The sequence below is a fragment of the Brienomyrus brachyistius genome, chromosome 20 (assembly GCF_023856365.1).
Source record: "Brienomyrus brachyistius isolate T26 chromosome 20, BBRACH_0.4, whole genome shotgun sequence".
Taxonomy (NCBI): domain Eukaryota; kingdom Metazoa; phylum Chordata; class Actinopteri; order Osteoglossiformes; family Mormyridae; genus Brienomyrus; species Brienomyrus brachyistius.
In genome coordinates, this window is record NC_064552.1 from 3,158,615 (window position 1) to 3,180,892 (window position 22,278).

Sequence of the window (22,278 nt, forward strand, 5' to 3'; positions counted from 1 at the left end):
CTATATTTGGGGCCCGTTAAACTGTGCAAGACATATTTAGTCAATAATTAGGATGAAACCGATTATCCAGGCAAATAAAAATACTAAATAAGTACTACTTTAAAGTATTGTATTCAAAATAAATAAATTATTGTTAATTTTACTATATGTGAATTTATTATAAGAAGGAGGCTTAAAATGTGAGCTGGGTGTTGTTAAAATACGTCAGAAGTTGACTAACAAAACATGCATCGTCATGTTATATTCCGAGAGCAAAATAAATATTTGGTAACATATATTTTGTAATATGCTTTAAACCCTGCTATTTACTGTCAATAACTTAAATTGACTGCTAACGTACGTATATATAAACAAACGTATTGGTCAGCTTAACGTAATTGAAATGGAATGTGTGGTCTGTCCTCACTAAAGTTTATGCCGTTTTAAGCTACACTGCTTTGTTCTTTGTTTTAAAACATATTTCCTCTTATACTGGAAAACGGTGACGTAACGCTCCAAACGTATTTTATTTAACGTCATTTGTCCACACATCTTATCGACACAAAACTTGGTTCTTGGGCACCGCGTGCGTGTCTGCACGCATTCAGGACACCTCAGACCATTTATCCTGAAAAACCATCGTTTTAGGCTTTAACCCTAATTGGCCACCAAACACTGTACGAAGTGTACATTTACGACGTTTACACAGGCCTCTACAGGTTTTTGTAACATTTCAACACGCGTGCATTTATTAAGATAATATTTGAACAGACGGCAGCTCTTTCGTCTATAGACCTACATTTTTCTTGCGACGTCCGAGACCTACTGAAAGGCGAGGTACCCCTTTTGCAGAAGTTAACTCAAATTGGCTTGGCAGGAGGGAGGCATTTGGATATAACAATAATGATGGCCATAATAACAGGAACAATAAGCGACGTTTACCAAAAACCTGAAAAGTAAAATATCTTGGTGCCTCCATTCGTTATTTAGCTGTGCTGCACGGTAAGGGAAGGTCACGGCTTTGTAATCTCCAAGGCAGGAATTCGCTTCTTTAGGGGTTCAAAGTAAGAACGTTTCAGTAAAAATGGCTTCTTTTTATTTTTTAACATCCAACGAAGGTCCAGTGGGATATCCCAGAGGTGATTGAATCGTTTGTTTTTTCATTATCCTGATTATACACACACACACACATATAGATATTATACATCCATCATCATTTTATTCATCATGTATATATACACACTGTGATATATATATATATATATATATATATATATATATATATATATATATATATATATATATATATATATATATATATATATATATTATACATTCATCATTTACATCTGAACCCTTTTCCACGTGACAGTTGCCACATGGCTGTTGTGTACGGGCTTTGCTAATAAAATTATATTAACTTCTTGGCTTAACTTAAAAAAAAACTGAGTAAAGGCAAATTACTTAATTGAAACAGTAGGACGCCTTGGACTGTGTTTCTTTTAGTTCTTTCAGACAGGTCGGATGGTGTGTTTTAAAAAATGTAATAGAATATGAGCCGTTCCTATAGGAGTTCGGGCACGTGTATGTCAGCAGCACGCGAGCAGTAAGTCTACAATAAACTAATAAACGGCTAAATACTGCAGTCACAAAGAAATGAGTATCGCTTGGAATACCAACATAATATGCATCATTTGAAAAACTAAAAAATCCGATTTGTTCATCTGTCGTGTACTTTGTTCATCCCGTGCCGTTAGCGTGGGCCTACTGCGAACTAGCGTTTAGTCACCGTCCTTATGACTGCGACTGGACCTTCGGCAATGATTTTGATGATTGTCGTAACAAGACAGAACAGAAGACTGAGGCGCACCCCAGCAAGCCAAATGTTGAAATAATTTAGCTTTTTTTATGACAGGACCGAAGAAAATCAAAAGAGCCGGTAAGAAACATGAAATTTTATTCGTTCAATTATTTTTGGCCTAATGACCCAACATCTAATTGTCATGTAAATAAGTATGAACCCCAACAGTTGCATAATGAATAATTTAAACATCTACAAAGACACGGGCGTCTCACGCCTCAGACACAGTCAGGCAAGTGTTACTGGAGGGGTATTGCAAGGTTTCTCTACCAGTACGACTCATGTTTAATACTTTGTAGGGAAGGGTCATTAATAGGCATTCATGTCTGTGAAGTATAATTTTATCGAATGTGTATCACAGGCCCAAGCTATGGCAAAACGAGGAAGCCAATCAAGGCACCACTTTTACGTTTGTTTGTATTCTGCGCACATTTTGACATGCACTAGATTGTGGGATGTCCTCCTTTTTAAGGCAGGCTACCCTAAAGCCACAGCTCGTCGCGGAGGGAGGATTGTGCCAGAACCGCAAGCGTGACACTAATTAGATGAATTCGGAGTCTCCTGTAGCCAGGCCGCCGCATTCAGCGCCGCTCACTCATTTCAATGACAAAGCGTTTTAATGACAAAGCTGCGATGGAAGGGAAAACCCAACATTTGCGCTGTTGCCTCTCAACTCTGGCCGTCGAGTAAAAGAAAATTGTAGATTAAACTGTTAATTACAGTTAATGTGTCGATAAATTTGGACCACACTTCTCCAACGTAGCCTCGTTTGTATATGTGTTTATCAGAATTGTCCTCTTAGTCATGTTTCTGTGATAGCCCATGCTCGGGAATGGCTGCTCATTCTATTTGCCTCGCTTCTCGCCTCAGCGACGGAGCTTTATTAAATTATAACACCGCGGACACGCAGCGCTTTGTTCTCTGCTCCACTCGGCCGATTAGATAACGCCGGCACATTAAATTAGAGGAAAGTAGCACTATGACTCATTAAGCTGTTAAAAGTTGTGAAACCGTAGTCGGTTTCGCAATGGAACAGAAAGAATTTAGCACAGTAATAACAATCGATATGTTAAGTTGACGGAATCGGGCAATGTACACCAGATGTGTGACTAACTGAACAGCATCCAAAACATTAATTTCAATTAAAGTGCAAACAGAACCATGGAATAAAAAAGTTTAAGGCCATTTGCTTGTGTAAAATGATATGAACAAATTATTTTGGTGAACGTCAACTGGAACTAGGCCAACACACTACTGTGTTATTTCCAGTATTAATATGTGTTGTCGCTGTTTAAATAGCCTTTATTTTTGTTTGCATTGGCTTAAACTATTTACTTTCGAAACGGAAAGGTTGCTTTTTTGCTCATCTACTGTACAGTGTAAGCGAAACCTAAAAATTACACGGATGGATGCATATTTCTTAGATTTCAGAAAGAATACGCTTCCCATACGTCACCATTGTTTTACATCCCCTGATATAAAATTAAATGACGGGAGAATCGATGCCACGGTAAAATTATGAACAATTTTACGCTGTGTAACTATTTTGCCAATGTTTGTGACGTTTTCGTATTTTCTCTTTGCTAAACATAAGCACCCGACCAAAGTAATTCGCCCGAATATATTAAACCAGGGTCACCATCGAGGGGTCAGCGTTAATTGGAGCAAATGAAATGATTTTATTTCTGGTCATTATTTTAGATTTGGCTAAAAATGTTTTCAGTGGCGAAAGCAAGCCACGGATGACCGATACACTTATACTGCCCCAGCAGACGGCCTTTTTATTAAGTTAATAAATGTGATAAAAGTGGCGTGTGATCCCGGGACACGTTCTTTGGAAAATGTAATTATTTTATTAATCATTTGTGGTATTGGGCGAGTGTCTGCATTAAACTCGGTCCTTCGCGGAGTTTTACATTTAACAACGTCCAAGTCGTACCTTCTATGAAAAAGACATTCTTTTTATGACATTCAGCAAAATGTAGTCTAACTTTAGGGTTAGGGAGATGATTCGCAAAGTTGAGGCACTGGTTCACATTAAAGGCGAAATGTCGTTTGGCGAATATTATAACTGGTTGATTACTGAATGGGGAACTGTGTGTGTGGCACGCGGCTGGGAGAGGGTGCGGGGCTGCAGGCGGTCACACTGCCCCCCTGTGGCCAACGAAGGTAGCCGCAAACACATGTAACCCTCGCTATGATTTAATTTTATTAATTAACTGCCGGCCACATATCAAACGTAGAATTTGGGGCTTTTTAATACTCTAACATGTAATACAATGTATAGGTTACACAAGTTTTAAAAGCGACAATTTTGTAGTGGGCCTGGTTCAACTTCAATTCTCTAGTATTTAATTTTATAGGAGACTATTAACCGACCCAGAAGAACAAACAGTCAGTCACTTCTGAAGGTTCAGAACAGTATGCTGCATACACCTGTCCTAAAATCCAGACCCCGCTCGCTGGTTAAAAACTTACATAATAGTTTTAATATGTGCTTGACTGCCTTCTGGCAGTAAAAAACACAGTCATTGCCGGAGTCTGTACAGGGCTTGATAGCAAAAGTCATGAAAAGTGTGTGTAAGTTACTTCATTAGAAGCAGGTGTGCCAGCTTCTTGGATTACACGGTTTCCATGGAGACTCGCTTTGTGTTTGTTCAGAGTAATTTACGCAAAATAGTATTTCCCCGGTATGTCTCAGTTGGGAATAGTGTTTCCCTTTCATTTGGAAGCTAACTTTCTGAGATTCATCGCATTTTCTCCGTTGAGTTTTCTTTTCTTTAAAAAAAAAATAGAATCTGGGAAGGAAAAAGTCCGTCGCAAAAAGGATAATGCAAAAAAAGGCGTTAAAACATGGGACTCCAGAGAGTCCAAAGGAAACGTTTTAAAAATATGAGTATGATATGGACAATTAAAATGTCTGAAATCCTTGTCGATTTTAAGGCTGAACATGTCCCGCTGGCAGAACTTACATCGCAGCAACTGACATTGCGATTCTAGCCGTGCTTCCACACCAGCGGTATTCAGTTGTAAAACAGCGCTGGATTGTAACAAAATGAACATTTTATTAACGCACATTTTTGAGTAAGTAAAGTGAGTTTTATGGAGTTAAAAAGCGCTGGTGACTGCTACACTTCCGTCATCTCCCAAGGTCCAAGTACAAATAAGATGGCCCAGCAATACTCAACTTTCTGCTGTTTGCTAACTATATTAACAGCCACCATATCTTCAAGCACAAGGTTAATTGCCACTAAAATGTGTGAAATCGGTGATTGTTTAAATTAGCGTTAGCGTACACGCACTACAGGAGCGGAGAGTCACGAGGCCGGCTAGTGGCCGTCCGCGTAACATACGGGCGCCTCGCCGCTCAGACTCACCAGTATCGCTGTTCACGGTCTTCCCACTCCTTCGCTAACTTTCTCTTGAGGTCAGAGGCAAATGAAGACAGAGCGTTCTTATATTCAGTCCCACCACAGAACAACAAAGTGCTTTCATAGAGCTTCATGCATTCCTTGAAATTAAGCAGGCCTGTGATTTAAAGTTATGTACACATGGAAGGGAAACAGTCCAGGGCTGATCAGATCCCAGGCTGGAATTTATCCTACACGTTAGAGTTTATTTAATTCTTCGTTCTTGGAATCGGCATTTCCCTTAATCCCAGTGGAGTAAACCAAGTACGGCGAGTAACATCAAATGTTCCTATGGACCTGGTTATTCCTTAACAACAGACCTGCATGCCGGATCATTAATACCTAAACAAAATACTCCAAAGCGATCAAGTGGGCGACGTCAGTGCCACGTCTATGTAGGTGCATCTAAAATAAAAACGAATTTCACATCTAATAAAACTTTAAAAGCAAAGATTTCCCCGTCGTGGTTAATTGACAGTGAGCAGAAATAAGATGTTTTTTTGTTTTTTTTTTTACGCGGGACCACAGGCTGAGTTTGAATCGGTATAGCGCCATACTGGTGTGCGTAGGAAGACACCCCTAAAACAGATGGAGCAGCTTGTCCTCTGCGTCCTTCTGGAACTGACACGCTGCCTTAGGAGGTCATGTCGCAAGCACCCCCAGACATCACCTGAAGTGTTTAACGTCCGTGGTTAAAGTTATATGAGACTAGATATATCACAGGAAATGTGAGATAATTGCATTCCAGGTAGAGGGGCGGTGCTCTCTGTGTCAGTGTGCTGTCTCAGCGGCATCAGGAAGTGGCAGTGTAAGGCCTGTCCCCCTCTCTGTCCCCGTCTCTGTCCACATCTCCATCCCCAGCTGTCTCAGCCGCATCAGGAAGTGGCAGTGTAAGGCCTGTCCCCCTCTCTGTCCTCGTCTCTGTCCACATCTCCATCCCCAGTTGTCTCAGCGGCATCAGGAAGTGGCAGTGTAAGGCCTGTCCCCGTCTCTGTCCCCGTCTCCGTCCCCAGCTGTCTCAGTGATGTCAGTAATGGCAGTGTAAGGCCTGTCCCCGTCTCTGTCCACATCTCCATCCCCAGCTGTCTCAGCGGTATCAGTAATGGCAGTGTAAGGCCTGTCCCCGTCTCTGTCCACATCTCCATCCCCAGCTGTCTCAGTGGCATCAGTAAGTGGCAGTGTAAGGCCGGTCCCTGTCTCTGTCCCTGTCTCTGTCCCTGTCCCCGTCTATCTCAGGCCATAGCTGTGACAGGCTCCAGGCGCCCTTGTGTCATCCACTTGCGCTCAATAGCAATTCTGTGCAACTAAAGCCAAATGGGGGGGGGGGGTGGCTGTTTGAATCATTCCCACCGAATTTCTCATTTCGATCAGGATTAATTGATTTACGAGATAATTAAGACTTTCTTGAAAATATGTGAATTGCTTATTACAAATGTAGTTTTTTTCTCCCCAATTATACCTGTCTGATTTGTTATTTTTTCAATTATATGAATCAAATTACGTTAGGTGAAAAACAGTTTTAATTAGCTCGGAATCTCAATTTTACAAGGCATTTTTTTTTCTGGATGAAATTATTTTCCACCTCTGTTAATTGTTTTTATGAGGGATATGGGGAATGAAATGTTAAATCCTGTCCTATGAAACACCACTCCACATGCACCTTTCATACGCGTGTCTGTGTGTGTGTAATACATATATAAATACACACACACATACACACATGTGTATATATATATATATATATATATTTACATATATATATATTTATGTGTGTGTGTGTGTATATTTATAAATGCATATATGTTACCATTCTCAAGCTTTTCAAATGGAAAATAGGACCTATAGCTATTTTAGCTGCCCCCCACCCCCAGTGTGGGACATCGCTCTTCATTCTTGTCCCCCACCCCCCATCCGTCCTTCCTGCAGTGATTAGTTTGTGCCAGTGAGGGAGCGTGCAGTCCAGCGTTGATAAAGTGATGGTGTGGTGTACATCGCCCGGTGTCTCGTGTCCTGATCCCCGGGGGCTCGGTGCACAGAGAGCGACAGGCCGGCCGAGACGGCTGCGGCCATGACGACTGCGGCCATGACGACTGCGGCCATGACGACAGGTGTAACGCCACTGGTGCTGGCCGCTGATGGGCTGTTAATGACCCCATGGAAAATAGTCCTATATTCAGTAATGTTCCTCTCTCTCTCCTTATCACATCTTGTATATGTGCCACACTTAAGTTCAAAAAGAAACAAACATTCACTGAGGAATAAAAGCAGTTTTACTGTAAACGTACATGTTTGTGCAAAATTTCTGTTCCACCAAGAATTGAGGTCAAGGGTTGTCAGTAGAAAGAGTGTAACAGACACACACACATACACGCAAACACACATGTACGCACGTATATATACATGTACAGACACTCACATACACGCACACACACAGAATCACACGCACACACATGCACTGACACACACACACGCACATGCACTGACACACATTTTTCTCTGTGGATTAATGAATCTTCATTTTGCATTTGGACTGTATATACAGGGCTTAAGTGGGCAAATTCTGTCATTGGTTCATTTATGTGTACATCCCAACCTCTAGGGGGCGCCCTGTCAAAGTGAACTGCTGAATACAGCAACACAGTAAGGTGTGCAGAACCCTGCAATGGACAGGCATCCCATCCAGGGTATGTCCCTGCCTGGGATCAGCTCCGGCCCCTCTCCCATGACCCTGACCAGGATGAGTGATTAGAAGATGGATGGATAGATAGAGTGTGTGAGCACATGCGCACACACACACACGCAGACACACACACACACACGCAGACACACACACACACAGACACACATCTATCCAAGTCCACAATGGGATATTACCCTCAGGTTCAGATTTATGTGATGCATTAGATGTCAGGGTATTTGAGTAATACTGTTTTTATTCCCTCCCCAATGTACCTTTAGTCGAAGGCTTAATGGTCGGGCCAAGGGATGGGGGGGGGGGGGCGGGTTCGTAATGTTTGGGTGTTTGTTTGACAGGACATGGCACTGCCGACCACGCTCTCCGTCCCTCGGTATGGAGACATGCCCTGTAACTCTCCATGGGAGGGGGGGGAGCAGTCGGAGTGTAGGGAAGACATTAATCAGCTTTTTTCTCCCCCTTCTTTTTCTTTCTCCTCTCGTCTTCCGTCAGGCAGGAGAAGAAAAAGCCCGGGAGGAAGTATGTGTGTGTGTGTGTGTGTGTGTGTGTGTGTGCATATTCCTAATGCGTTTTGAACGCCATCCCACCCTGGGCCCTGTTTAATCCCAATACAAATGTTTTGACAGCAATAAAAATCATTTTAAAAAGATCAGCGGCGGGAACACCATCGCGGGCCGCGAGCCTTCAGCACGACCGGCTTCCTAGCTCTCCGCCTCCCTCGTCTCCTGCTCTCTCTCTCTCTCTCTCTCTCTCTCTCTCTCTCTCTGTCTCTCCTCATCTCCCCCTCTCAATCTCTCCTGGTCTGTCTTCATCTTTTTCCTTATCCCTTTCTCTGTTTGTCTCTTTGTCCTTCTCTCCTGCTTAATCTTTCTCTCTCTCTTCATCCCTCTCTCTCTCTTTCTCTCCCTCCTTTCTCCTCTCTTCCCCTCACTCATCTTCACTCATGTCTCTTCACTCATCTCTGCTTCTTTTCGTCTCTCCCTGCCTGTCTCTCTTTTCCTCCATTTCTCTCCTTCCCTCTTTCTCCTTCTTGCTCTCTCACTCTCTCACCCTGCTTAGTCACCGGGACACCATCGATGTGGCAAAGATCTCTCTTTTCTCTGTCAGTTGGTCAAACATTCAGAAGGCGGGGGGGGGGTCCGGCCGTGTGCCTTCTGTCCCTCCCACCTTCCAGCGCCACCCTCATTGCTCCCTGCAGGGTGCTGCACTCTGTCCCACTCCATATTCTTTTCCATCTACCTCTTGTCAAACCAGAACCGAGTTATTCAGCGATTCGGAGCAGAGTCCCGACAGGACCGGCGGCCGGCCCTCTTTCTGACATCACGGAGCCAGAGGCGTCTGTTGTGCAGTCGTGTGAAACTGTAAATGTTTCCAATCAACACATGACAAGATTTACGGAATATACTTTGGGAAATATTTCCCCCGGTTCCGTCGACTGCAGATGAATGAGGTGTGAAGAGTTTCCATTCGGCAATCGATGCCGTGTTTGATTTCCCTTTTATTACTTCCACACGGCGTATGTAGTGGGGCTGCTGCTCCCTGTGCCCGGCCGCCTCCTGCACGCCGTGTCGGTCTGCTGGATTAAGCAGCCCTGAGATCACATCATGACCTCAGTCCCCAGCTCTGAAGCTTGGACTCCGGGGCTGGGAATGAGCCCCTGCAGCCACCTGACATTACCTTACACTGACCACACCCACTTTAACGTGACACATCACTTAGAGATATGATGGCGGGACCCTCCAGGTGCCTGAGCTGGCATCACCATCCTGTTGGTGCAGAGGCCATTAACATACCAGTCTCACCTGATTGGGTTAGCATCCACGGTCTGACCAGTCAGACGCTATGTGGCTGGTACTGACCTTTACTGCACTACCTGTGCAGATACTGACCTGGCCTTGTCCCTCGGGGGCTGCATATATATTTCAGTGAGGTGCTCCTTTGGTTCAAAGGAGTAGGCACTATGGAGATCATCGATGCAGCCTTGAAGGTCACTGGTTGAACTTTTTGAAAACTCCATGTATGAAGGGATAAAGTTCAGCATTTATAAAAGCGCAACAGCCAAACAAACAGGCATAATAGTCACGCTTCAAGATTAACTTCACCTGAAGTATTTAAAAAGGAAGGTATAAATCCTCCATGCTGATGGGCCAGGCTTGTCACATGACTGACAGGTGCCCCTCTGATTGGGCAGAGCGGAATAGACCCAGTCATGTGACGTTGCTCCTGCAAGGCGATGAAAAGGAAAAAAAACTGGCGATAGAAGGCGGCTGAACACCTGAGCTGGAAGCTCCATCGTCTCAAAGGGACTTTTCTGTGGGAGGGTGAAGAAAGGGCGGGGTGGGCGGCTTTAGGTATTTGGGGGGTAGTGGCTGGTCTGGCTAGTGGGGAGGGGGGGGTCCTGTTTAATCAGCAGGCATTTAATTGGCTCCCGGACTCCTGGAGATTCCACATTTCAATGAACCAGAGTGAGACCCTCGAACGGCACCCTTTTCTAATTAAAATCGTTATAAATTCCCAGCGCTGCATCACACTGCATTAACTGAGCCGCTCTAACGAAAAAGAAAGGCGTAAAAATCCCGCAATAAAAAAAAAAGCTGCCGATTTGAAGCCCATGGGCTGGGTGTGTGTGAGAGTACAATGACGGTCTCCTTCCCGTGCCCCTCTCAAAGACAGAGGGGGGGTTAGCGGGGGGGTGGAACAATAGTGGGACGTTCAATTAACAGATGACTCAAGCCGCGGGACTGGAGCCCCGCTGTCACCGTGGAGACAAGCAGGCTGACGGAGGGGGTGGCTGCTGCCCGCACCCAGCCGGGGTGGGGGGATTATTCGGGCCCTTTATCTGGGATCCTCTGGTGGGGGCAGCAGTTGGGATGGGGGGGGGTCGCATTTCTGTAGATGACCTGTGAGCCCCTCCCCGGTCAGTATGGGCAGACAGAGGAGCTCACGGGGCGGGGGGGTCTCGCACCTCTCAGAGCCGGCAGCCCCCAGTCGGAGGGGTCACCGTCACTGGGACCAGGCCAGGGTCCGGCTGTGTGTGAGCCAAGCAAAGTGGACAGCTGAATTAATACAAAAAGATAGCCCCCCCCCCCCCCCCGCCCACAAAAGGCTGGAGGTGTGGAGATACAGGCATCTGAACATCATAACAGCGGTTCTGGCCTGTGCCTCCCATGATGCTATGCTCTGTGATGGCTGGCGGGGGGGTGTGGTGAACGCCAGTGAGCAACTGGACCGTGACAGCGGTCCAAGCCTGTTTATCTAATTCCCCTCCCCCGCCTTTGCACTGGATTTCACCGTCCCCTCTGGAAAGGGGCAGAAAATGCAGATGGATGGCTGAGGACGGGCGCAGCGCTCCGGGGCTCCACCGGGGGCAGCGTGAGCAGAGTGGCCCAAGCCAAATCACAGAACAGGGTGACTGCAATAAGGGGGTAAAAAATACTTCTGGTGAATGGCAGGAATTGGTGGGGGTGCGGAGGCTCCTGAGTAATCAGTGGGATTTAGTGAAAGAAATAAAGGATGTGTGTAGTGGGGGGGTGCAGAGGGTAGGGGGTCTCAGTAGGCATGGTTCCCTGTTGGGATTTGCCCATGCATCATTTTCACATCTCTGGCTGGCTTTGCCAATAACAGAGAGAGTGGGACTGATGACACACAGGATTAATGAGATTGGGGGCAAGGGAGTGTGTTGGGGGGGCAGTGGCGGGGGGAAGATGGTCGAACCAGATGTCGAGCGAGAGGGAGTCGGTAGAAGGTCACGACGATATCACGCTCCTTCACCCACCCCCCCCCTCCTCCGGACTAACACCAGGTACCCAGTGACTGGGGGGGGCGGGAGGACTCTGAAGGAGACTCTGTGTTTTTGTCTTGTTTTATTCATTCTCATTCCAGGTAAGAGTCACACTGAGTCCAGGCGACCCGAGGATCAGCGACCATGAGCACAGAACCAAAGCACCAAAAGCGCCAGGTTGTCAGAACGCAGCCCGGGTGCAAGTGCTGCTGCGAGAAGCTTCTGGAAAAACTGCCAAGAGCTGTGCCCCAAAACCCACTGGGATGCCGTCTCTCACTCCTGACTTCTCTTTTCCTCCCGTGGCGATGCCTTCTTGACCCTGATCATTAGTGACATCTGCTGTCCAGAGAAATTCAAGTGCTGCACACTTTGGACAAACCTCGTCCTACTCCCATACAGAGACTACGTATCCCAGTATTCCGATGTTATTTTCCCAGAATTCCATCCATGGGGCCCCAATTTCTCTGATGGGATGCCTGTAAGTGAGTGATCACATATTTATCTATCATACTTTGGAGTGGATTTTAACACTCAAAATCATTTTGTTAATTGCATGTTAATATCATTTCCTAATTTCCGTAACTTAAATGTTCTCGGTTTCTTTCATGCCAGTCAGAATGCTCATACACACACACAGACATTCTCCATAAAGTGCTATAAAAGCAGCACAGAGCCTAGCGCTCTCAGGCTCGCCCCCCTCCCCTGACTAAGGCACTTTTCTCGGTCTGATGTCATGCGACCCTGGGTCACAGCCGTACTGTGAGTGGATTTGCCAGGTCAACGGCCGGTCAGGTGAAGGAGGGGTTAATAGCCAAGCTGTAAATAAAGCACCCCTCATATGAAAACAAAGGAACATGGAACAAATTATTTCTGCCTGTAAGTTTAGCGATGAGAGCTTAATCAAAGCAGTGGTTTGCCAACGTGTCCACACTCCCCCTATTGGCCAATTATGGAATTGCAAGCAGAGACAAAAAAAAACGCATGTCCCGGGGGAATCAGGCCTATCAGGATGAGTAATAGAGGTGCGGTACAGCAGAGCCCAACATGCACCCTGAATGCCTCGCTCCTAATTTGTTAATAATCGCGTCTCTGGCGGGCAGACGCCGCTCGCCTGCCTGAATGACAGCACTGACGGCTCTGGAGCGAGAGGGAAGCCGATAAAATGAGTTAATAAAAAGGAGAGCATGCATTTGTGAGAGTCTCTGTGAGCAGCACGGTGCCAGGCCGTGGGGGGGGGGGGGGGTTCCAGGCTCCCCGCAGCCAGACCCGCCGCTCTCGGAAAGGGTCGTCCACGGACCTGGAACCGAAATGGTGAGGTGTGAGACGCCCTTTGCTGGGATGGGGCATTAGGGTTAGGGGTCGCCTGAGATGCCTTGGGGGATGTGGGGGGCTGCACAAGGTCTCCCTGGTGCTCTGGGGCAGCCACCAGGTCATTTCATCACAGGAAGGTGATCTGTACATTCATTCAGAATCGGCTAAATTGGTCAAGTATGTTTATGTATAAAAGGAATTTGTCTCTGGTTGGTTGTTGCTCTCAATGTACTTAACAGGACAAATATACAGTAAAAATTCTTTCTTTCTTTCTCTCTCTCTCTCTCTTTCTTTTTCTTTCTTTCTTTCTTTCAACCATGTATCCAAGCAGATATCCATGATATCTAAAAGCAAAGACACTCCCTGCAGACAGCTCTACTCCACTTTATCAAACCCTGCGTGTCACTGCGCGTCACTGCATGTCGAAACTGCACATACTGCCAGGCTGCCCAGGTATGTTCAAACACCCCCAGGCACACCCACCCACACGCACACACACAATGCACATGCAGACACACGCACACACATGCAGACACACTCACACACATGCAGACATACTCACACACATGCAGACACACACACACATGCAGACACACTCACACACATGCAGACACACGCACACACATGCAGACACACTCACACACATGCAGACACACACACACACACATGCAGACACACTCACACACATGCAGACACACACACACATGCAGACACACTCACACACGTGCAGACACACACACACACATGCAGACACACGCACACACATGCAGACACACTCACACACATGCAGACACACTCACACACATGCAGACACACACACACACACATGCAGACACACTCACACACATGCAGACACACTCACACACATGCAGACACACGCACACACATGCAGACACACGCACACACACGCAGAGTTGCACGAGAAGCCGCGAGCAGACATCTGTTCGGCATGTGAGCAGCGAAACGTCGTCCGGTAATAAATAACACGAAGGATGGAGGCGAGCTTCCCGGCACCTGGCACCGCAATGCAGCGGGGGGGGGGGGGGGTGCGGTGTAAATGAGGGGGAGCTGACTGACTTAAATTGAAATGGGAGGTGATGTTTATTGGGGTGCTTATTTGTTGAAAAGAAGTGAGCCCATCGGGGCTGATGGGGTGTGTGTGGGGGGTGTTTTCTGTGACGAGGGCCGCAGAGGAGCGATTATCCTTTCTAGGGGGCTGGGCTTTATGGGGGAGGCAGACACAAAGCTGGGCTATTCCATGGGGGTGCTGCCATCCGATGGAGGGTTTGCGTACAGCAGGGTAGCCAAAACAAAGGGGGTGCTAGGATTGGGAGGCAGTATGGACCATCTGAGAAGAAGCAGAAACAGGGAGAGAACACACAAACTCCTCCGAGTCAGAGGGGGTGGCTTGAACCCAAAACGCCCCGGGTGTGGATCCCCCATGCCCGCCAGGGACTCTCCTCAGGTGTTTTTAAAGGTGAGGGTTTCGTTCGCACTGCAGTGGAACCTGCACTGTCCCGTCAGAACCGACCTCAAGCAGCTCGGATCCTGATCACCTGCTCCGGACCCGCCTGTCTTCCTTCGGGTGATACCAGATGCACTGGCCTTGCGAGATTTGACCTGTTTCCCTCACAGGGTTGGGGGTTTAGTGCTTTACTGACCCGTCGGGAGGGTGAGTTTAAATCCTTTGGATCAAAGGCCCGTGGAGGAATAGACTGGAGCTCTGGGGGCTGCCCCACCCCACACCCCCCACCCCACACCCCTGCCCCCAGCCCCCAGCCCTGGATTCTCCTTATGTTTTCAGTCGCTGGTCCCATGCAGAAAGACTCAGTCATTCCAGTCAGAGTTAAACTTTCTGACAGAGTGCATGTTAAACTGAATCCTACTAGAAGACACAGAGGGGAGTCCCTCTTGAAGGAGGAGGATGAGGAGGCCGGAGGGGGAGTCCCACATATGTTCCTCATAAGGTCCTCCTGGCCGCGTGTGCAGCCAGCCCATCCCAGGTGCTCCTCATTACTGCAGGCATTGGGGGGGGGGGGCAATGGGGGGCAGTCCAACAGACACCAGACACTACAGTCCAAACCTGCTCTCCCCCAGGCAACTCCACCTGTGAGAGCACCCACCCCCCCCCTCCCAGAACCAGTGGCTATGCATGGGGGGGGGGGGGGGGGCAGATGACGAGCCAGGCCAAATGGGATTCAATAGTTGAATCCCTTTTAGCCTGGCTCTCTAGTTATTGGCAAAGCCAGCCGGAACCGGCTATAATGTGTCTGGGCATTGGGGATCGGTCGGGATGTGGCTGGGCGTAGGGGACTGGCAGGGATGTGACTGGGCCTCGGGGACTGGCAGGGATGTGACTGGGCTACGAGGACTGGCTGGGATGTGGTTGGGCTACGGGGACTGGCCAGGATGTGGCTGGGCCTTGGGGATTGGCCTGTGGGGACTGCCTAGGATGTGGCTGGGGATGTGAGGACTGGCCGGGATGTGGCTGGACCTCGGGAGCTGGCAGAGATGTGACTGGACCTTGGGGAACGGCCTACGGGGACTGGCCGGGATGTGGCTGGGCCTTGGGGACTGGCTGGGATGTGACAGGGCCTTGGGGACTGGCCGGGATGTGACTGGGCCTTTGGGACCAGCCTGCGGGGACTGGCTGGGATGTGATTGGGCCTCAGGGACTGGCCGGGATGTGGCTGGGCCTTGGGGACCGGCTGGGGTGTGACTGGGCCTTGGGAAGCGGCCTGCGGGGACTGGCTGGGATGTGATTGGGCCTCAGGGACTGGCCGGGATGTGGCTGGGCCTTGGGGACCGGCTGGGATGTGACTGGGCCTTGGGGACCGGCTGGGATGTGACTGAGCCTTGGGAAGTGGCCTGCAGGGACTGGCCGGGATGTGATTGGGCCTCGGGGACTGGCCGGGATGTGGCTGGGTCTTGGGGACCGGCTGGGGTGTGACTGGGCCTTGGGAAGCGGCCTGCGGGGACTGGCCGGGATGTAGCTGGGCCTTCCGTTCCTTCACCTCCTCCATATATCTCCTTCTCTAACACCACTGCCACTTGCATCCCATTTACTTTCCCCTCTCTCTCCCTCCCTCTCTCTCCCTCTTTCCCCCCTTTGTCCCTTGGCTCCTCCTTCCCCTCCCCAACATCTCAGTAGCTGATTAGTTCCAGGAGGACGAGCATGTGCTTCTTATTTGAACAGGACTTAAACGGGCAGAATGAAATCCAAATGTACAACCTGTGGCCGATTCCTGGAACACAGAGAAGCTGTGAGAGGGAGAGAGAGAGAGAGAGAGAGTGAGAGGGAGAGAGAACACTTCAGATTTACTGTTTGGAAATGAAATAATTGCCTTGGCAGCAAATTGCTTGAACGAGGGACATGTGGGGGGGTGGGGGGGTGGAGGGAGTTTCTGTCTCTTCCTGCCATGGATTGTCAGAGGTGGGAGACGCGGGAGAGATGGAGGCCAGACTTTAGGGTCGAACTGACAGCTATCCAGCAACCTTGCCTAGTCGGTGATGGCCAACCGGTTTTGGCCTTAGGGCAGGAAGCTTCGGATTGGTCGACGGAAAGAGGAGCGTCTGTTAGCAGGTGCATGAAGCAAACTGGGCGACCAGTAACCATAGTGATGGAATGCATGCATGTCACATGACAAGCCAGGCCCCACAGCTGGCGGGTCTGTGGTCCCACCCCCACCCAGTTCTCAAACAGGTGGGCTCCTCAAGCCCCAAAGACGCACAGGAACCACTGGGGTGCCCCATACCTTGTTAAATGCCTCAAGTTCAGAAATTATCAATTGTTTTAGCTCACAAGGGGGCAGTAGTTGCCTCTGTTTTGATTGGCTGGTGCGATCCCTAAGGTCAGTGCCTAATTTCATAATGACTAATTATCTGGTAATGGGCCTTGGATGGGGGGGCAGACTAGAGCTGGGATCTCAGAGGGAGGGGCTCCCTATGCCGCAGAGCGCTTATGGTAGAGCCCCCCCTCCCCCCGCGGTCCCGCCCCTATCCCAGCCGGGGCATTAAAGCAGCCCCATCTACCAGAACCCGCCGGTTAAATATTTACAAATGCACTCTTTTCTTTTTGCGTCCTCTGTTTGGATTCTGGGGACCGACTGCACTGACATAACTCCACTGACAGAGTCTCTCCACTTCAAAAAAAGTATGGGGGGGGGCAATTACAAAGGATTTTCTTTTCATTCTGTCTTCCTCGGCCCAGAAGCACCCCTCCCAGAAGTCCATGTCCAAAAGCTTCTGCCAAACACAAACACTCACAGCGCTGATGTTCTCAGAGTCAGCTGGGAGGGGTCAGTGCAGCGCCGTGTGTCATCTCCGATACAAAAACGAGCGACGTGAAAAAGAGGAGGAGGGGATGAATGAGAGCGAAAAAGAAGGAGAAGAAGGAGAAGAAAAGCGGGCTTCTGACAGCCCATCCAGACCCGAGTGGGGGGCTACAAAATGCCCCCCCCCTCCACCAGACTTGGGAGCAGAACAAAGGAGCGGTTGTGACTGGAGTCCGCATGCGTCCCCCAGGCACCGTGGGGGGAGCACACACATCGCAGTCAGTGATCACAAGTGGGCGCAAACGAGCAGGTTGGAGCCCCCCCCCCACCCAAGGCAGCCCCCCCGGCCCTCCTGAGCCCCCACCTGACCCTTTACTCATACTGCATGTTCATGTCGCCACCGTGAGCAGCTGTTAATTGCTAACAGGAAGATGCAGAGCACACACTTCCTATTTACACCCTTTCAGCGCAATTAATGAGTCTTAACCTCCACTAAAAACACCGGCGCAACGGAACGGCTGCAAGCAAACGAGAAACAAAAATATCCGGCACTTCTGTCTAATATCTGGCAGATGTAGGGGGCTTGTTTCATGGGCTCTCTCTCCACCCCCCCCGCAACATCTGTTTGCGGGACTTCAGTAAACCCCCCGCACTGCACACATGTGATTGGTGATGCGACCCCCCGCCCATTACTGGATCCTCGCCACTAGGGCAGCTTGCCCTGCAGCATGAGCGACGCGAATGCGACGGAGAGCAGAGGTGCATCTCGCTGCGAGCCGGCCGGCCGAATCTGCTGTCCCCAGACGGGACGCTTCCTGTTTATCGCAGGCCAACGCTTCTCTGGTCATGTGACTGTACCTGGATGTACGGATGCCCCCAGCCACTGGGGAGTGCAGGGGCTTGAAGGTGTGGCATCTGGATTCGGGGGTGGGGGGGGACGATTCCGAAAACATGGAGTGACCAGAGAGGAAGGGGTGGGGTTGGGGGGGGGGGGGGGTGGGTCACACAGGATTGGGAACTGGCAGAATGTTTATGATACTTTTGGGAGGAGGGGGACATGAAAAAAGATAGAGGACAGGAGGAAGGGTGCGGGGGTCGTGGAGGTGGGGCTGGGCGGCCTGTAATTAGGTCAGCAGGAATGCCTGTCATTCCCAGCCAGCGGGTGTAGGCGCTCACATGCTCAGGGAGCAAACCACCTTCAGCCTCGCTCTTCTCTTCCCGGTCACGTTGAAGTTTTAACACAGGAAATTCCAGCCATGAATTATATTTTCAATATCCACTCGCTCTGATAAACTCCGCCCTCCGGGCGTGGGCCGTGGTGCTCATTAAAGGATAGGCAGACTGACAGGTCCATAGAGGTGGGCATCCTATCCAGCTGTGTACTAACTTGAACCTGTAGCTCCACCCATATCACAGGTGACCATCCGATGAGACAGAGGGGATTGCTTGGGTTGTCCAATCAAGATTTGGCATGGTGAGGGAAGTATAAAGCATAAAATGAACTAAAGAAACGCCATTGGAGGGGGGAGATCGGATATAGGTACTGGGCATGGCGGAGAGACCAGGCTGCTGTGGCAGTGCGAGGCCACTGGGACGAAGAGCGGGATTCTGGGAATTCCTCACGTCCATCTGCTGCCCTCCATCGCTCACTGCAGGACTCTGTAAGAGGATGGGTGGAGACAAGGGGGTGTGTGGGGGGTCAATCAAGGGCTAGTGGCTCCATGCAAAGCAGATGCAGATGGGCATAGAAAAGGGGGGAGATATCAGCAGTAAGGGCGACCATTTGAGTATCAGGGGGGTGACGTCATGCGCCTCACTGACTGAGGTGCATTGTGGGTGACGGCCAGCAGCTTTGCAATGTGGAGAGAATCGGGGCAGCATGTTGCTGGCCTGGGGAGGGTATGCCAAGCCAAACAGCCTGTGCCCTCACCTGTGCCTGTGCTACCCCCCCCCCCCTCCCCTCGGCTATCCTTACCTGCTTTTGTCCAAGTCCACCTCCCCTCATCAGAACAGTTCTTCAGCCTTCAGTTCACCTCTCTCTCTCTCTCTCTCTCTCTCTCTCTATCTCAGTCCCTCTTTCTGTCTCTCTCTGTCTTCATGCCGCTCTTTTTGTTTCTCTCCGTTTTAGTCTTTCTATATACATCTGTCTCGATCCCCCTTTTTCAGACCGCCTCTCTCTGTCTCTCTCTCTTTGTCTCCCCCTCCTGGCCGTCCGGCAGGTAACAGCCAGCATCCCTGATGACCCCCTGCCGATGCATGGGAGGTGAGGAGGTGAAGCTGTGTCAATCAGCTGCTTTATGAGAGCAGACATTTAAAAAAATGATTTATTGCCAGTTGTCAAAGGCGTCTCACGGCAATTTGAGTGGGGTCTGTTCGGGGCGACTCAGGATCTGGGTCAGGCAGTCAAAACTCCTCTTCCAGAGGTTTCCGTACCAGCTAGAGCTTTAGGGAAAATGGGCAGCGCCACCCGTTCATGAGATCACATGACCGTGCTGTGGTTAGGCATTTCGCCGCGGTACCATGCCAGGCTGTGGAAAAAGTGGCGGTCACAATAAACGGACGTCATGATCTGGTTTGTTCCGAGCACCTGTCCGCCTGTGCGATACCCCCTGCGCAGTTCAAAGTGCTCGAAGGCGTTCTGTGGTTAGAAAAGTGAGGAGGGGAATCGGGCCAGTCCGGAATCACAATCCACCTCGACCTTTAGTGGGATTAGGGTCCGTTTTCCCCCTCGATGCCGGTGGTCATGTGACCACGTCTCAGCGCTATGAGGACGTCAGGCAGCAATTCAGCATCAGAGTCACCAGGCCACAAGGAAACGTGTGTCCATTTCCCCGGAAATCACCTCTCCCAAACCCCGCTGCTCCGCTGATGGGGCCTGGCCTGACGGCGGTCTCTTCCGCCCACATTTTTTGCGACACTCCCTCCAAGATGTCCCATGCATTGTTCCCTGAGCTTCCTGGGACAGACTCCAGGCCACAGCCTGGTATCAGATAAGCCGTTATGGAAGATGGATGGATGAGAATTCGCGAAGACGCACATTCAGTGTGACCAAGAACCCAGTTGTTAGCTAACGAGGTTGAAAAGAATCATTTCATTAACAGATCCTGTTATTCTGCATGGGTCCGCAACACCTTCCCGCTTGTGGTTCTGGGCGCCTGCTCACGTGACTTGTGAACAGACCTCCCTTGTGATCCAACGGGTGGCTGCAAATCTGTGCGCCCCCCATCCCCACTTCTTTCGCAATAAATGCGCCCGACCTTCCTGCTTTGGGGGACCTTGTTGCATGCATGCATGTGATTGAAGGTAATTAACGTGATTGGGGTTGGGTGCCTTAAAGCGCTGCATTGATAGTGGAGCAGGAAGTGTGGACAGGCAGAGGTGCTGTGGAGGTTCAGGGACAAAGGTGGCCAATGTCTGGCTGCACCCGCCCAGCTCTCAATGGGAGACTCTGTTCTAGGGGCTGGATAATGTGTAATTAAATGTGATTATGGAAGCTGTGCTCTCTTTTTGACTCACACGCATAAATATACTCCCCTGCCCCCCCCCCCCAAAAAAAGGTACCCCCTCTGCCTTAGGCTGAGGGTCTGACCTCACAAAAGGTTGCTTTCAGGTCCTGTGTGAGCCCCATCCTTCCCAGTTTACACGGTGGGTTTCCCCCACCCCAACTAACCCCTGTGCTGACCTGAGGTCACCATGAGGTCAGGGGTCACCCACAGCTTTGACTCCACCCCTCCTACCTCTACCCCAGTTGGAATGTCTCCTCCTCAAGTTCCTTCTTTTTTCCCCTAAAATCTGCTCCAATATCTAACCTCTCTGCCCTCTCCAGGTTCCACCGCTGACCAGATCCTGCCCCCGGCATCAGGCCCATCATCGGGGATTAAGTGCGATGAGAGGGGGGCCCCTGCCAGTCGGGGGAGCTGTCAGATTGGTTTTCGGGGCGTGGTAGAGCACGAAGCCCAGGAGTTTCCTGTCGGGTCTCCCCTGCTCACCCAACTCCCTCCCTGGGGATGGCACCGAGGTCATGACCCCCCACCCCCAGCCAGCCTGGTCCTAGCACCCGGCCCCTCTCTGCATTCCCTTGCCCTCTCCCACCGATCCAGTGTTACTTCACATGTATGAAACACGTGTGGTGCGCTCCATCACTGCGAGACCCACACCGCTTCCTAAAACTTAAAACTGCCGCTAAGCCCACCGGATCGTACGCAGGACCGCTAAGATTTAATCGCGCCGCTCCGGTTCCTGGGACCGCGGGGTCCCAGACTAATTAAAAATGGAATAATTGCCCTTGTCTCTGCCGTAAACTTGATAGCACCATTTAATCAGGGAGTTGTGATTCTTTTTTTATAGACTTGACTTCACAGTCAGCCACAGATGCTCTATAAGCTGTATGCTTCAATGCGTGTGACGATGTCTGCCTGGAACGCAGCCTGCATGTGAGCACATGGCTGCGGGATCCACACACGCGCTCGCAAACGGCACGCGCCCCCTCCGTCGGCACACCAGCATCCATCTCGGCAGACGGAGGTGATTTAAGGACGTCTTTGTCTAAATGCACGCTACTCTTTTCGCGTGATTTTTATCCCACTGGATAAAAATTACAGTCCATTTCATTTTCTTTGATGTATTAAAAAAACCAATTCCTTTTATACTGGACAGGGTGGAACACATTTATCAAGCTTTTGTACCTATGGGGTAATACAGTGACTGGGTGTGTGGGAATGTAGTCAGAGATGTGGATTTAATTCTCGTCAAGCTCTATGAGTGTGCGGTTCGCATGTACTCCATGGGTTACTGTGGGTTTTCTCTGGTGTCCTGTTTAAGGGAGTGGTCAGTCTACATTTTTCCTCATGTATAATTTTGTGTGTGTGCGTGTGTTTCCGTGTACGCCCTGAGAAGAACTGACCTGTACACACTGGGACTGGATCGGCAGCGTGAGAAAGAGATGGGTTTCACTGTTGTATTTCTGT